Source organism: Mobula birostris, chromosome 30 (assembly GCF_030028105.1).
Source record: "Mobula birostris isolate sMobBir1 chromosome 30, sMobBir1.hap1, whole genome shotgun sequence".
Taxonomy (NCBI): Eukaryota; Metazoa; Chordata; class Chondrichthyes; order Myliobatiformes; family Myliobatidae; genus Mobula; species Mobula birostris.
The window spans coordinates 30,359,918-30,377,233 of record NC_092399.1 but is presented as its reverse complement, the minus strand read 5'-3'; positions in this window follow the sequence as shown (position 1 = coordinate 30,377,233).

Sequence of the window (17,316 nt, the reverse complement as noted above, 5' to 3'; positions counted from 1 at the left end):
CAGAGTTGAGTGAAGTTATCCACACTGGTTCAGGAGCCTGATGGTTGTATGGTAATAATGGTTCCTGAACCTGGTGGTGTGGAACCCAAAGCTCCTGTACCTCCTGTCTGATGATAGTAGCGAGAATAGAGTATGGCCTGGATGGTGGGGGCCCTGGATGATAGCCGCTGTTTCATGTAACAGCATTCCTTGTAGGTGTGCTCAATGGTGGACGGAGCTTTATTAGTGATGGCTACTAGGGGAACAAACAGACTGGACAACGTTTGTAAAAAGAGACGCGGTATTTACAAAGTCAACCTACACCCTCATCTTAACCTCTCTGACCACACCTGCACGGTGTTACTCCCAGAATACTGACTGCTGATGAACACGGAGAAACCAGACCAAAGGACCATCACTGTATGGCCTAATGAGGCAATCCCTATGCTTCAGGATTCTTTTGAACAGACTAACTGGCAGATGTTCAAGGAGGCTGCCGCAGATAGAGAAGTCACAGACTTCGGGGAATTTGCCTCATCTGTCACCAGCTATATCTGTAAATGCATAAGTGATATCGGTACCTCAAGAAGGGCCATATTACGGCCCATCTAGAAACCCTGGCTGAACGGAGAGTTGCACTCCCTACTAAAAGTCCTGTGGGATGCTGCCTTCAAGTCTGAAGACTGAACAGCTCTCAGAGCAGGCAGGAGAGACCTCATGTTAGGCATCAAGAGGGCAGAGACGGCCTACACACAAAAAATTCAGGAACACCTGTCCGATTATGATCTCCAGCATAGGTGGCTGGGCATCAAAGGCATTACTGACCATGCAAGGAAAAACAACTTTGACTCTACGAGGGATGCCTCCCTCTCTGATGCTCTAAGCAATTTTTAATGCTTGCTTTGAGGCAACACCAGCCACGAAAACTGCTCCTTCTTCCAGGTGAGCTGCCACAGTCTGTAGCAGCAGCAGGCATGGGAAAGACTCTGCAAGAGACAAGCCCTGTAAGGCTATTGGGCCAGACCACATCCCAGGCCCAGTACTCAGGGATTTCTTCATGACATCTTCAACACTCCACTCATCTGGCTGAACCAAATAACTCTAAACCTTCAGAACTAAGTAACTACTCCCCCCCACCTCTCCAGCCCCCCACTTCATCCTCATGGAGTGCTTTGAGCAGCTGATAATAGCACATCAGAAACTGGACACTCACCAATATGCTTGCTGACAGACTACTCTACTACAAATGCCATAGCATCAGTCATGCACCTGGCCCTGACACACCCAGAAAACAAGGATGCTGTTTCAGGATTCAACACTATTGTCCCACACACCTTCAGTCTAAATACATCACTTCCTAACCAAATGGTCTGGGTGCACAACCGTTCCTCCCTCCCCTTCATCCTCAACAGGGGTGCCCTCCCCGCCACACAGGGCTGTGTGCTGAGACCACTCTGCATACACGCGACTACACAGACAAACAACTGAGTAACCACATCTTCAAGTTCGCCCCTGACACCACAGTGTCAGGGCTCATCACCAGCAGCAATGAAATGGCCAACGGAGAGGAAAAGGAAGAGCTCGAGGCCTGGTGTCAGGCAAGTAGCTTCTTCCTCATTGCCAACAAGACAAACGAGTTGGTTATCGACTCAGGAGAGCTCACACCCCTCTTTACATCGGACTGATGTAAAGGGACTGGGACTGTGTCAAGGATGTGGCCCACATGTGGAGAGAGAGATACTGAAGTGGGTCGATAGTTCACAGACTTTAATGTGAACAGGATATTAAGGGAAAGGAAAACAATAAACAATAAGCTAAACAGGGCCGTTAACTAAAACTCTCAAATGAAAAACTAGATGTCAACATCGCGGCTGAAAGGAATATCTACTTATAAAACGAATACCGCTAGCCTTTGCGTCAGGTCGATCTGATAGTCCACTTTCTCAGGCAAGCCTGAATGCAAACAGGCAGCGTAACGTTGCTGTGCTTTGCTCAAGTCTCGACAAGCGCTACAAAGGAGTTAAATACTGCAATAATGAAACAGTAAGTAGCTGGAACGTGCATCTTCACGAGCACAATTGCTGAATCTGCTGTGCAGCCTGCCTGTAGCTGAGTCTGTGGCTGTGGGAGCTCACTAATGCCTCTGCTTTCTGAAGAGGCTGAAGAGAGCTGGACTATGCTCATTTATACTCACAACCTTCTATAGATACACAGTGGAGAGCATCCCAACGCACTGCATCACTGCGCGGTACGGAAACTGTACTGTGGCGGACAGGTAGTCAAAACTGCTCAACATATCACCGACACTAACTGACCCGCCGTTAGGGACATAAACACAGAAAGGTGCTGGAAGGAGGCCAGCAATATCATGATGAATCCCCCCCACCCTGCTCGTGGGCTGCTTGTCTCACGCCCATCAGGGAGGAGGTTACACGGCATCCACGCCAGGACCACCTGACACAAAAACAGTTACTTCCCCAAGCACCATGGCTGATTCACACCACCATCTACTAAGCTACAGCACCACAACCTCGGCCATCACTACTCAATCATTTCCTTCTCAGTCACGTTATGTACTGACATTTCTGTACCTGGCATTACTTTATGGACATACAATCAGCCTACGTATATACTGTAAGCTGCCTTATGTATTTATATCTATTACAACAATTGTTTTATTCTCCCTTACACTTGTACACTGGACATTACTTTTAAACAATCTTGAATCTTGAATCTATACTTGCTGGAATTTGGAAGAATGAAAACAGGATCCTATATCAAATTATGACACGGACAGAGAAGGTAGAGGCAAGAAAATCGTTTCCACTGGACAGACGAACTAGGAGATGCAGCCTCAAGATCTAGGGGAGTAGACTTAGGACGGCGATGAAGAGGAACTGCTTTTCCAAGGTAGTAGTGAATCTGTCTGCCCTGGGAAGCAGTAGAGCCTACCTCATTAAATATATTTATGACACAATTAGATTTTTTCATAGTAGAGGGAATACATTAATTAAACTAATGATGCCTAATTAAACTATTCCCTTCTGTGGAGAAAAGGCTGTTAGATGGAAGTGAGTCCATGGTCAGATCAGCCATGATCTTATTGAATGGCAGAACAGGCTCGATGGGCAAGATGGCTGACTCCTGCTCCTATCTCTTATGTTCGTATGAAGGTGCCTGGGGGAGGGTGAGGGATAGGTGAGGAGGGATGGTGAACAAAGGTGTCACAGAGAGAGAGAGGTCCCTTTGGAAAGTAGAAAGGGTTGGGGAGGGGAAGATGTGGCTGGCAGTGGGATCACATTGTAGCTGGTGGAAGCTTTGAAGAAGGATGTGCTGGGAATAAATTGTTCTTCCTCAGGTTGGTAGACTGTGATTCGAGGAGTGCTGTATGGATTGGTGCTTGGCTCCCAGCTGCTCACAATCTGTATCAGCAATTTAGTCGAGGGGACTAAACGTGGATTGAAACGCTGGGCAGAGATGGTGCTCTGTGCTCGGTGTTGGAGGGCTGGTCGAAGGCTCGAAGTTTTTGGACGGACTCAGAGTCGGACTGTGGTCGGGTGCTTCCAGGATGCTGCATCGGCAAGTTTGCGACGCTGGAAGCTCATGGCAGGGAGAGTTTCTTCCTTCTACCGTCTGCGTGGGATGTTGGGGCTATTGGGGCATTGAGACTTTTTTTTTTACCGTGCCCATGGTCTGCTCTTTATCAAATTATGGTATTGGTTTGCACTGTTGTAACTATATGTTATAATTATGTGGTTTTTGTCAGTTTTAGTCTTGGTCTGTCTTGTGTTTCTGTGATATCATACTAGAGGAATATTGTATCATTTTTTGATGCATGCATTTCTAAATGACAATAAATGAGGATTGAGTGTCCTCATAATCTAATCTAAAGCACAATCAGCTGGCATTGTAAGTATGGTGGTGAAGATAAAGAGACTTCAAGAGGTTGAGAACAAGCCAAGTGAGTGGGCAGGAATATGGCAGGTGAAATACATGTGGGGTCATCCACTTCAATGCACAACAGGTAGAAGGGATTAGTTTAATTAGGGATCATTAGTTTAATTACTTTAGGATAACATCGTAACATGAAGGGCCTGTTCCTGTGCTGTATCATAAACTATGTTCTATAATAGTGCCACACTGGGAAATGTTAATATTCAAAGGGGCAAAAGTGTTCTTGTAACAAAATATTTATATTTCTAATGTGCAGTATATTTGTCTTTTTTTAAGAGATACAGCACGATAACAGGGCCTTCTGACCCAATGAGCTTGCACCCTCCAATTACACTTGAGTGACCAATGAACCTGTACACATCTTGGGAATGTGGGAGGAAACCAGAGCACATGGAGGAAACCCATGCAGTCACGGGGAGAATGTACAAACTGCTTACAGACTACAGCAGGAACTAAACCCCAGTCACTGGCGCTATAATGACGTTATGCGAACTGCTACGCTAATGTGTTTGAGTACAAGAGTAAAGATGTCTTATTGACAGTGTATAGGACTGTATCAGGAGTACTGTGTACTGTTTTGGTTTCCTTACCTTACATCAATATACTTGCCATAGAGGTTGGAAACAGTGGGCTTGCCAATGAGAAGAGATCAAGTAGAATAAGAAGTGATTTCATTGAAATTTACAACATTCAACGGGTTTGTTTCCCTTGGCTGAGATATCTGAAGCCTAGTGTTCTAGATATGACTGAGAGGAGAAACTACTTCACTCAGAAAGTGGCAGAGCTTTGGAATTCATCTTAACCTGGTGGGCTTTGGAGGCTCAGACACTGAGTTCATGTAAAACAGAGATTTCTTGATACTAAGGGAACGTTGAGATGGAATGGTAGAGGAAGATAGTGCTGGGGTAGATCAGCCATAATCTCGATCAAAGTTGGAGCAGGCCCAAAGGGCTAGATTGTCTACTAGTTCTAAAACAGCTCCAGCTTCTTCTAGCCTCTGAACTATCTCTGTAAATGAGGCATCTGTAGCTTCTGTTAGTGTGTGCGTAATACAATTCAGAAATAATATCCCAAAGTAATGATGCTTTCTTATCTTCCCTCAATGAGGCATTAAGCACCTGTGCTTTTCTGGCACTGTGTTCAGATAAATATTATGGCCATTGAAACATCTCCATCCCTTCCCTGAGATTTGACTGGTTCACACATCCTGTTGCGCCCGACAGGACTTCTGAGCCACCATGTTTTTTTCATTCTGTGCTACACTGATTTAACATTGCTTCAAGAAATGGCCAGTGCAACTTTCAGCCAGGGACAGCTGTGTGGAGCTTTCCCAGTCACCCCCTGATCTATCCAGTCATCCTCTGATCTGCCTGTCTCCCTGTGATCTGACCCATCTGCTCTGATCTGCCTCATCTGCTCTGATCTGTCCCATCTGCTCTGATCTGCCCCGTCTCCCTCTGATCTATCCAGTCACTCTCTGACCTGGCTGTCTCCCTCTGATCTGACCCCTCTCCTCTGATCTGCCCCGTCTCCTCTGATCTGTCCAGTCACTCTCTGACCTGGCTGTCTCCCTCTGATCTGACCCCTCTCCTCTGATCTGCCCCATCTCCTCTGATCTGTCCAGTCACTCTCTGATCTGGCCATCTCCCTCTGATCTGCCCCTTCTCTTTCTGATCTGACCCATCACCCTCTGATCTGAACTGTCATACTTGGATCTGATCATCACTGAATCATGGGTGAAAAATTATAGCTGGAAGCTTAATATCCAAGGATATACATTGTATCGAAAGGATAGGCAGGAAGACTGAGGGGGCAGCACTGCCCTTTTGGTAAAAAATGAAATCAAACCATTAGAAGGATGTGACATAGGGTCAGAAGGTTTTGAATCATTGTGGATAGAGCTAAGGAACTTCAAGGGTAAAAAGACCCTGATCGGAGTTGTATACAGACTTCTAAAGAGTAGTGAGGATGTGGCCTACAAATTACAACATGAGATGCATGCCAAAAGGGCAATGTTACAATAGTCATGGGGGACTTCAATATGCAGATAGATTAGGAAAATCAGGTTGGAGCTGGATTACAGGGGGGAGTTTCTAGAGTGCCTACGAGAAGGCTTTTTAGAGTGGTTTGTGGTGGAGCTCACTAGAGGAGCAGCTATTCTCGATTGGGTGTTGTGCAATGAACCAAAATTGATTAAAGAGCTTAAAGTAGAAGAACCCTTAGGGGAAAGTGATCATAATATGATTGAATTCACCCTGAAATTTGAGAAGGAGAAGCTAAAGTCAGATGTATCAGTATTACAGTGGAGTAAAGGGAAATACAGAAGTATGAGAGAGGAGTTGGGCAGAACTAATTAGAAAAGAACACTGGCAGGGATGACGGCAGAGCAGCAATAGCTGGGATTTCTGGAAGCAATTCGGAAGACACAGGATATATACATCCCAAAGAGGAAGAAGTATTCTGAAGGAAAGATGACATAGCTGTGGCTACCAAGAGAAGCCAAAGCCACCATAAAGGCCAAAGAGAGGGCATATAATACAGCAAAAATTAGTAGGAAGTTAGAGGATTGGGAAGCTTTTAAAAACCAACAGAAGTAAAGTAGAAAAAGTCATTAAGAAGGTAAAGATGGAATACAAATGTAAGCTAGCCAATAATATTAAAGATGATAGCAAAATTTTCTTCAGTTTCATGAAGTGTAAAAGAGAGGTGAGAGTGGATATCCGACTGCTGGAAAATGATGCTGGAGAGGCAGAAGTGGGGGACAACAAAGTAGCCGATGAACTGCATAAGTATTGAGCATCAGTCTTCACTGTGGAAGACACTAGGAGTATGGCATAAGTTCCAGGTGTCAGGGTGCAAAAGTGTGTGAAGGCACCATAAATAGAGAGAAAGTTCTTGGGGAAACTGAAAGGTCTGAAGGTAGATAAGTCACCTGGACCAGATGGTGTACACCCCAGAGTTCTGAAAGAGGTGGTTGAAGAGATCATGAAACATTAATAATGATCTTTCAAGAATGGTTCCGGAAGACTGGAAAATTGCAAATGTCACTCCACTCTTCAAGAAGGAAGAAAGGCAGAAGAAAGGAAACTATAGGTCAATTAGTCTGACCTTAGTGGTTGGGAAGATGTTGGAGTCGATTATTAAGGATAAGGTCTCAGGGTACTTGGAGGCACATGATAAAATAGGCTGTAGTCAGCATGGTTTCCTCAAGGAAAATCTTGCCTGACCAACCTGTTGGAATTCTTTGAAGAAGTAACAAGCAGGACAGACACAGGAGGATTGGTTAATGTTTTTGTACTTGGATTTTCAGAAGGCCTTTGACAAGGTGCCACACATGAGGTTGTTTAACAAGCTACAAGCCTATAGTATTACAGGAAAGATTCTAGCATGGATGAAGCAGTAGCTGATTGGAGGCAAAGAGTGGGAATAAAGGGAGCCTTTTCTGACTGGCTGCCAATGACTAGTGCTGTTCCACAGCGGATTGTTTTGCGACCGATTCTTTTTACGTTAATGATTTTGATTATGGAAATGATGGCTTTGTTTGTAGATGATATGAAGGTAAGTGGAAGTGTAGTTAGTTCTGAGGAAGTAGAGAGGCTACAGAAGGACTTAGACAGCTTTGGAGAATGGGCAAAGAAATAGCAGATAGAATACAGTGTTGGAAGTGTGTATGGTCATGCACTTCGATAGAAGGAATGAAAGGGTTGACTATTTACTAAAAGGAGAGAAAATACAAAAAAAAACTGAGGCACAATGGGACTTGGGAGTCCTTGTGCAGGATTCCCTAAAGATTAATTTGCAGGTTGAGTCTGTAGTGAAGAAGGGGAATGTGATGTTAGCATTCATTTCAAGAGGACTAGAATATTAAAGCAAGGATGTAATGTTGAAACTTTATAAAGCACTGGTGAGGCCTCACCTGGAGTATTGTGAGCACGTTTGTGCCCCTTATCTTAGAAAGGATGTGCTGAAACTGGAGAGGGTTCGAAGGAGGTTCACGAGAATGATTCCGGGATTGAATGGCTTGTCACATGAAGAGCGTTTGATGGCTCTGGGCCTGTATGCACTAGAATTCAGAAGAATGAGGAGGGACCACATTGAAACCTATTGAATGATGAAAGGCATTAATAGAGTGGATGTGGAGAGAATGTATCCTATGGTGGAAGACCAGAGGACACAGCCTCAGAATAGAGGGGCATCCTTTTAGAATGGAGATGAGGAGAAATTTCTTTAGCCAGAGAGAGGTGAATCTGTAGAATTCTTTGGCATTGGCAACTGTGAAGGTCAAGTCTTTATGTTGAATGAAGGCAGCGGTAGAAAGAATCTTGATTGCTCAGGGTATGAAGGGATATGTGGAGAAGGCAGGAGATTGGGACTGAGTGGAAAATTTGGATCAGCCATGGTGAAATGGCTGAGCAGACTTGATGGGCCAAATAGCCTAATTCTGCTCCTATATCTTATGGTCTTATGATCTAATCCATCACCCTCTGATCTCACTCATCTCTCTCTGGTCTGACCTACCACCTTTAGATCTAACCCATCACTCTGTGATGTGAAGATCATCTTCTGATCTGACCCATCACCCTCATCTAACCTGTCACACACTGATCTGACACATCACCCTCTGATCTCACCCATTTTCCTTTGACTTGACCCATCATTCCTGATCTGACCGTTACCCTCTGATCTGACCCGTCTCCTTCTAATCTAACCCATTTTACCTCTCACCATCTGACATGACCTATCTTCCCCCAATCTGAACTGCACAACTTACTCAGCCTGCGGTTAATAGATTCGAATGGCATATTTATTTGGAGAGGGTTCAAAGGAGGTCCATGAAAATTATTCTGGGATTGAAAGGTTTGTCATAAGAAGAACGTTTGATGGCTCTGGGCCTGTACCGACCGGAAATTCAGATGAGTGAGGGGTGACCTCATTGAAAGCTAGTGAATGTTGAAGGGCCTCGATATGGGTGGATGTGGAGAGAATGTTTCTTATGGTGGGGGAGTCAAGGACAAGAGGATATAACTTCAGAATAGAGGTGTTTCCTTTTAGGAAGGAGATGAAGAGGAATTTCTTTGGACACTGGTTGAATTTGTGGAATTCATTGCCATAGGTGCAGTGGAAGCTAAGTCAATGGGTATATTTAAGGTAGAGGCTGATAGATCCTTGCTTAGTCAGGGCTTGAAGGAATACAGGGAGAAGCCAGGAGATTGGGGCTGAGAGGGAAAGTGGATGAAATAGCGGAGCAGACTCGATGGGCTAAATGACCTAATTCTGCTCCTATAACTTATGGTCTTATGGTCTTACTTGCAGACGCTGAATTATTGCTCTGTTGACTGTCATGACTGCCACTTTTAGAGGCATAATGTTTATCTTCTGAACATTTTTATTAATTGTTGGCGACTGAACAATATCTTTAGGTGGACTTTTGGATCACTGTAGTATATCTAAATGTAAATCTTGGATAACTGTAATATTTCTTAATGTAGATCTTAAGTGCTGCTGATGATGCAACAGCATTCAACAAGACGATACCACTCTAAAAGAAAAGGCATTGTTATTCCAGGTACTTACAATGCACCTGGTTATTTTTGGCACTCACAATGCATTTAATTGCTACATAAATTGTTGTGTCTATTGTAGTTTAACTTTCTGCATGCTTGCTTATACGTTTGTACTGTATTGTCACCCGTTTGTAACCTGCAGCATGGCTGGTTCTGCACCTCCGCAGGTTCTTTGTCTGAGATATCATGGCAGTGCAAATCAAGATATTCTTTGTTGCTTCCAAAACTGTTCTTATTAGGGGGAAAAAAACACATAACCAGCTTCAGTGAGTTTGTGGAATAAAGAGAGAACACAAGGTCCTCATTTGTTACTTGCCTTTTCTTTTTACTTGCTACTTGTTGTGTTACTGTCCTTGCTGGCTCAGGCTGACTCCATCTGACCTGTACTATATTTGTTCGTTGTGTGCTGTGTTGTATGTCTTTCCATGCCTGATGATTGTTCTAGGGAAATATTTCTACAGGAGTGGCTTGCCATTGCCTTCTTCTGGGCAGTGTCTTTACAAGACGGGTGACCCCAGCCATTACCAATACTCTTCAGAGATTGTCTGCCTGGTGTCAGTGGCCACATAACCAGAAGCTGTGATGGGCACCAGCTGCTCGTACGACCATACACCACCTGCTCCCACGGCTTCACATGACCCTAATCGGGTGGCTAAGCAGGTGCTACACCTTGCCCAAGGGCGACCTGTGGGCTACTGGAGGGAAGGAGCACCTTACACCTCCTTTGGTAGAGACATATCACCATCCTGCCACCCACTGTATTAAGATCAACTCAATGTAAAATGGCTATGACCATAAAGTTTGTGCCTCATTCTTGACTTCCAAAGAACATTCTGGGCAATGTCGTTACCAGATTCAACAGTAGTAAGAATCTTTCAGGGTAGGTTTAATGTAAGATGTAAAAGGTTCAAAGGTGGGGGGAATGAGGGATCTTTTCACACAGGGAGTGGATGGAATCTGGATGCACCAGCTGAGAAGATGGTGGATGCACAACATTTAGGAAGAATTCAGACAAACACCTTATTCAGCAATTTTAGAAAGCGATGGCTTTGTGAGGGCAAGGCCATGCCTCACAAGCCTGACTGACCTTTATGGGGAAGTGACAAAACTAATTGAGGAAGGTAGAGCAGTGGATATGGTGCAGGTGGATTTTCGTAAGGCACTTGAGGTTCTCCACGGAAAGCCCTCCACAATGTCATGAGGCATGGGATCCATGAGACCCAGCTGCATAGTTTTAGAATCAGCTAGCCTACTGTGAGCAGAGGAGGTTATAGATGGGGCACATTCCACCTGGATACAAAGGTCAGAGGTGTTGTGGATAGCGTAGAATGTTGTAGGTTGCCACGGGATACAAGTAGGATGCAGAGCTATGCTGAGGAATAACACATGGAGTTCAACACGGAGAAGTGTGAAGCGATACACTTTGGAAGGTCGAGCTTGAAGTCAGAGTTTAATGGCAGGATTCTTAGCAGTGAGGAAGAAAAGAAGGATCTTGGGGTTCAAGTCCATAGATCCCTGTGCGAGTTGATATGGTGGTTAAGAAGGCATATGATGTGTAGGCCTTCATTTGTTGGGGGATAGAGTTTGAGAGTTGTGAGGTAATGGTACATCTCTATAAATCTGTAGTTAAACCACACTTGAAGTATCGTGTTCAGATCTGGTCACCTCATGATAGGGAGAATGTGTAACATTTAGAGAGGATACGGATGAGATCTACCAGGATGCTGCCTGGATTAGAGAACATGTGTTATGAAGAAAGGTTGCGTGAACTAGGGCTTTTCTCTTTGGAGTGAAGGATGATGAGAGGTGACAAAGTAAAGCTGGAAAAGATGATAAGGGGCACAGATAGATTGGCCAGCCAGTGCTTTTTTTCTCCCAGAACAGCAATGGCTAATTCCAGTGGGCATCCTTTCAAGGCGAGTCAAGGGAAGTTTAGGGGAGTCTTTCATACCAAAAGTGGTGGGTGCCTGAAATGGTAGAGGATGGTACATTAGGGACATTTAAGAAATTCTTAGGTAGGCACATGGATAAAAGAATAATAGACACCTATGTGGGACAGAAGGGTAGTTGGATAAAAACTTGGTACAACATCATGGGCTGAATGGCCCTAGCTGTGCTGTACTGTATGTTCTATTGCAAGCAAATGGGATTATAGATTAATAAATACAGTAGTTAGCATGTAGTGTGCTGGAGGGCTTTTTTCTGCACGGGGGTATACTAATGTCCTCTGTCTCCATGATGCAGTCACAAACATCACTTCATCAAGAGGCTAAGGAAATTTGGCTTATCCGCATCAACCCTTACCAATTTTTATTGGCGCACCATAGAAAGCATCCTATATGGATGCATCACAGTTAGCGTGACAACTGCTATGCCCATGGCCGTAAGAAGCCGCAGAGAGTTGTGGACGCAGCTGGAAACTTGTCTCGCCTCTGAGGACTCTGTCTTTCCTTCTCGCTGCCTCAGTAGATCAGCCAGCAAAATCAGAAGCCACACCCACCCCAGACATTCTCTCTACTCCCCCTCCCATCAGACAGAAGTTATAAAAGCCTGAGAGCACGTACAGTACCACCAGAGTCAAGGACGGCTTTTGTCCTGCTGTTATCAGACCCTTGAACAGAATTCTGGTATGATAAAATGAACTCTTTATCTTGCAATCTACCTCATTATGATCTTACACTTTATTATTTACCTGCACTGCCCTTTCCCTGTAGCTTTTATACTTTATTCCGCATTGTTGTTGTATTACATTGTTCTACCTCAATGCATTGTGTAATGATCTGACCTGTATATAAACGATATGTAAGACAAGTTTTTCACTGCATATTGGTACATTTGACAATAATCAACCAACTCCAAATCCAATTGAAATCCCAATCCCAATACCAATCCCATTTATCTCTGTACATTTCCATCAGTTCTCCTTAGGTTCCAGCACTCAGTCAATCTCTAGGGGCAATTTATGGCAGCTGTTAAATCTACCAGTTCTCACATTTGTGGTGTCTGTGGGGAATCCAGGGCACTAGGAGGAAAAAGGTCAGAGGGAGAACATCAAACTTCACACCAACAATACCACAAGTCAGAATTGAACCTGGGTCATTGGGGCTGTGAGATAGTGGTTGTACCAGAAAGAAACAATACCCTTACCACATAACAAGACAGAAAATTGGGAATCCATTTTTTATATCTCCTAACTAATATAAATCTGAATGGGAAGATCTTTCGTTGAGAGCCTAGTAATAGCAATTGCATTAACAGAAACGATAAACAGGCTGCAGATACTGGAAATCCAAATCCAGAAATGGGATTCTAGAAGAGTTTGGGATGTATCAGTGGTTAGAAAAGACAGTGCTCATATTTCAGAAACAAGAGAAAATCTGCAGTTGCTGGAAATCCAAAGCAACACACACACAAAATGCTGGAGGAACTCAGCAGGCCAGGCAGCATCTGTGGAAAAAAGTAAACAGTCAACGTTTTGGGCCGAGGCCCTTCATCAAGTCTCGGCCCGAAATGCCAACTGTTTCCTAATTTCCATAGGTGCTGCCTGGCCTGCTGAGTTCTTCTGGCATTTTGGGTGTGTGTTGCTTTGGATTTCAGGTCAAGGTCTGATCGTCAGAATTGGAAAAGTGTGAAGACAAGGTGCTGAGGTGGGATGGGGGGGTGGACAATGGAGAAGGCAAATATTATTAAGATTGAAACCATGTGAGAAATCCTTTATTAGCTTTGGGACATCCCAAGTTTGGGAAAGACGTTAGATAAATTTGAATCTTCTCTTTACTTCCACAGGGCATGGAATATAAACAATAGCATTGACTCTTGGTAATGAAAACTTTAATATGCTCATGTTGCAGTGAGATCAGGGAACCAGTAATGGTTGGGCTAGGTCAAAATATAGAACCAAGTTAACATTTTTCATAAGAAACATTTCTTTTAAACTTAAGGGAACAAGCTGTAACAAATCAGCTCTTGATCTGCCGGGGAATCTTCTGACAGTAGCTTAGCAGGCCTGAAAAAGAGGTAAGAATGTAGAAAAAAAAAGATACGTTAATTTTCATTGCTGGGGGTATGAAGGTATTCTCCTTTCACACACAAGCAGGTAATAATCCCACTGCATGCCTGAGTTCATCAATCAGTGATCCACAGATATGAGCTTTGGGTAAATGGTTTCCTGAAGCTATGATACCTCCAAGAATGATGTATGATCAGTGAGAAAAGTGCTGACAATTGGTGATGGTGTACAGTAATAGCAGGTTGGCAGAGCTATCTGGGAAGATGAATTAGAAATAGTTGATTAATGTCTACCTCAAGACTCTCCGCAGAGTGATGAGCAAATGTGCTGCGAGTGAATTGATAATCCGAGCAAGAAGCACCCGCTGACCGAACAGGAATATAAAGGAAGTTTGCTGTGAATGAGGGTTAGAAAATACGCCAGCCATTGGGTGGCTTTGATGAACTGCATTGCATGCAGCTGCAAAGTTTTAGAAGACTTGGGAAATAAAGCCCAGCCCCTTTTCTCATACCCTTGTTTGCAGAATCAATTAACCCTGTCATCAAACAGAAAATTAGGCACATTTTGTGAATGACCGCACAGTCATTGTGATCCATTAAAATAGTGCAATGGCACATGACAAGAGAGAAGTGTTTTATTTTAGGAAGGACAAAGGGCTATTGTCGATATTTCATTGCTGAATTACTCCCGCCTGCCCTATCAGTAGCAGTTCAGTAGCTTCTGAGTCAGGCTGACGGGCTGAGATCCTCTGCACGAGCCAAGCACATCACCTCTGCTGACACTTCAGTGTGTTGCACTGTTGGGGCTGCTGTCTTTAGGAAGACATATGTATCCAAGATCTCCCGTTGACACTCTTCAAAAAAAAACACGCAGGAGTTTTCTATGCATGTTTCCCCAAAGACATTACTTAACCAAGACCATCAAATAAGTGCCGGCTGGCTATTTGTCTCATTGTTATGGCTGGGAACTGGTTGCATGCCATGATTTTCTACATTGCTGTCATCAGTTCAGTTCAGCAGATACTCCACTGGCTGTGAAAGGATTTGTGATATACTGATCAAATGAAAAGCACCATTTAGTGACAGTCCATTTCTATTCATTATTGACAAAATTTGTAATGACCTTAGTTTACTACTGAATTCTGCAGCAATCCTTATGGTATAAGAGGTGGGATCTGTTCACTACTAATAAACATCAGCAATTCTCTCTGACTGCATTCAAAGCAAGTTGCAAAGTAGCTGCATTCTTTCATGCCTGGACCAATGGGACATCCAGTCTTGTGCCTGGAGTGGGGTTTGAACAAGCACATTTCTGAACTGGAGGTGAAGCCCTCAATGCTTTTTGGGGTCAGCAGTAGGTTTAATCTTACGGGTTAAAAGTAGCAGAATGTTCAACTATGTCAGCTTGCGGTGGAATGAGAAGAGTCACTATTCCCACTCGATGCTGTAAATAGTATGTCTATTCTTACAATGCAGCGTGACCAAATACCTTGCCATGTCTTCATCATTGTTGAGTCAGTATATCACAAACCCCTTCATGATTCCACTCTCTGAGTAAGCTCACCACCCAGGTTGCATCAGTTCAAGGACATAGCCAGGGTCTAAGACTGTTAAGACTACTAACTGCTCTATTAATTAAATGAATTCTGGACTATGATCACTGCAATCTGCTGCCAGTAATTTCCTTTTGGGGGCTGTGCTTTTGAACTGTCTGTATGACCTGTTGTTTTTGCGGTATCTTGAAGGAGTCAACGAATTGGACTCTCCAGAATGCAGGTGCAGCCCCGGCAGCCATTGCTGGAACAGACTTGGGGCTTGACTGAAGCAGCAGGGCCTGGGCCCGAAAGCCAAAAAACAAACTGATGTTTGGCCTTTGCTGGAGTGGACTTGAGGCTGGATTGAAGCAACAGGGCCTGGGCCCAAGACTGAAAAACGAACTGAAATTTAGCCGATATAAGTGCCAGATTAAAAAGATCAATGTGTCAAGGCCGAGGGAAAAGAATGAACCAGTGTGCAGCTCACTCAGCGAGGTTTACTCACCTCAGCGGTGAAGTGACTCAGCAGCCGTGGCCTGCAGTCATTGGGCTCCTGGACCGACTGCATGCTGAATTCTCTTTGTGGCTACAGACTCACGTTTGGGAACTCTGTGTTTTATAGTCTTTGTTTACTTTTTTATTGCTTGCATGATTTCTTCTTTTTTTCACACATTGGGTGTTCGACAGTCTTTGTTGTGTGGATTTTTATAACGGGCTCTATTGTGTTTCTTTGTTTTGTGGCTGCCTGCAAGAAGACGGATCTTAAGGTTGTATATAGTATATGAACTTCGATAATAAATGCACTATGAACTTTGAACTTTTGAACATGTTCATCTTAACTACTCAGTGTGAGCATACCCTTTGAAGAAACCCTCGGCCAAACTAAAGGTCCATCCTTTCTTCCTTTCCTTTGTACATAAATCCCTGACTTCCAGCATTTCCCGGTAAAATTCTTTGGACCCAGACTTGTAAACATACAACAGTTTATGTATTAGGAAAATAGTAAAGGCATCTGTTAGTCCTACGAGACCATGGATCTGCACCTGGAAAGTGTTCACTCTCCAGGGCGCAGGCCTGGGCAAGGTTGTATGGAAGACCAGCAGTTGCCCATGCTGCAAGTCTCCCCTCTCCACGACACCGATGTTGTCCAAGGGAAGGGCATTAGGCCCCATACAGCTTGGCATCAGTGTCGTTGCAGAGCACTGTGTGATTAAGTGCCTTGCTCAAGGACACAACACGTTGCCTCAGCTGGGGCTCGAACTCACGGCCTTCAGGTTGCTAGTCCAATGCCTTAACCACTTGGCCACGTACCCACATTAGGAAAATACACTTTCTCTAAACCAATGCAGCTCTGTGGGGACAAAGGTTCTGTTTAACCCTTTTTGCTAATGCAGTGCTGGCTTGGAGATGGGGATTGGGAGGAGTGGGTTGGGGCAGGGAGGTAACTAAAGCACGATTGTGTTATGGGTGCATCTCTTTCATAGATGTAAATTGTACATTTGATACATTTGTTATGAACTGCACAAATCTTCTTTACACCATGTTCTCTTTATTTAAAAAAAACAATAAGAATATTTTGAAATAAAAAATAAACCCTTGGAGGCACTTGCTTAGTTCAGGAAGTTCAAGGATATGAAAATCCTGTTCCAGCGAAGAACATTTGACTTGAAATATTTATTTACCACAAATGCTGCCCAACCTGCTGAGTGCTTCCAAAAGCTTTTATTTTTTTATCTTAGATTTCAAAATCAGATTAATTATCACTGACATACAGTAAGTAGTGAAATTTGTTGTTCTGAGGCAACAGTAGATTAGATTAGATTATGAGGACACGCAGTCCTCTTTTATTGTCATTTAGTAATGCATGCATTAAGAAATGATACAATATTTCCTCTGGTATGATATCACAAAACACAGGACAGACCAAGACTGAAAAAACTAAAAAAACCACATAATTATAACATATAGTTACAACAGTGCAACAATACCATAACTTGTTGAAGAAGTCCATGAGCACAGTAAAAAGTTCGAAGTCTCTCAAATGTCCCACATCTCACGCAGACGGGAGAAGGAAGAAAAACTCTCCCTGCCATGCCGACCACAGTCTGACTCTGAGTCGTCCAAAAACATCGGGCCTCCGATTCAGCTCTCTGACACCGAGTACTGAGCGCCATCTCTGTCTGAACGATTCAACCTCAATCTCGGTCGCCAACAGCAGGCAAAGCTGGGGATTTTGAGGCCTTCCCTCTGGAAGATTCCCGACCGTGCAGTAACGA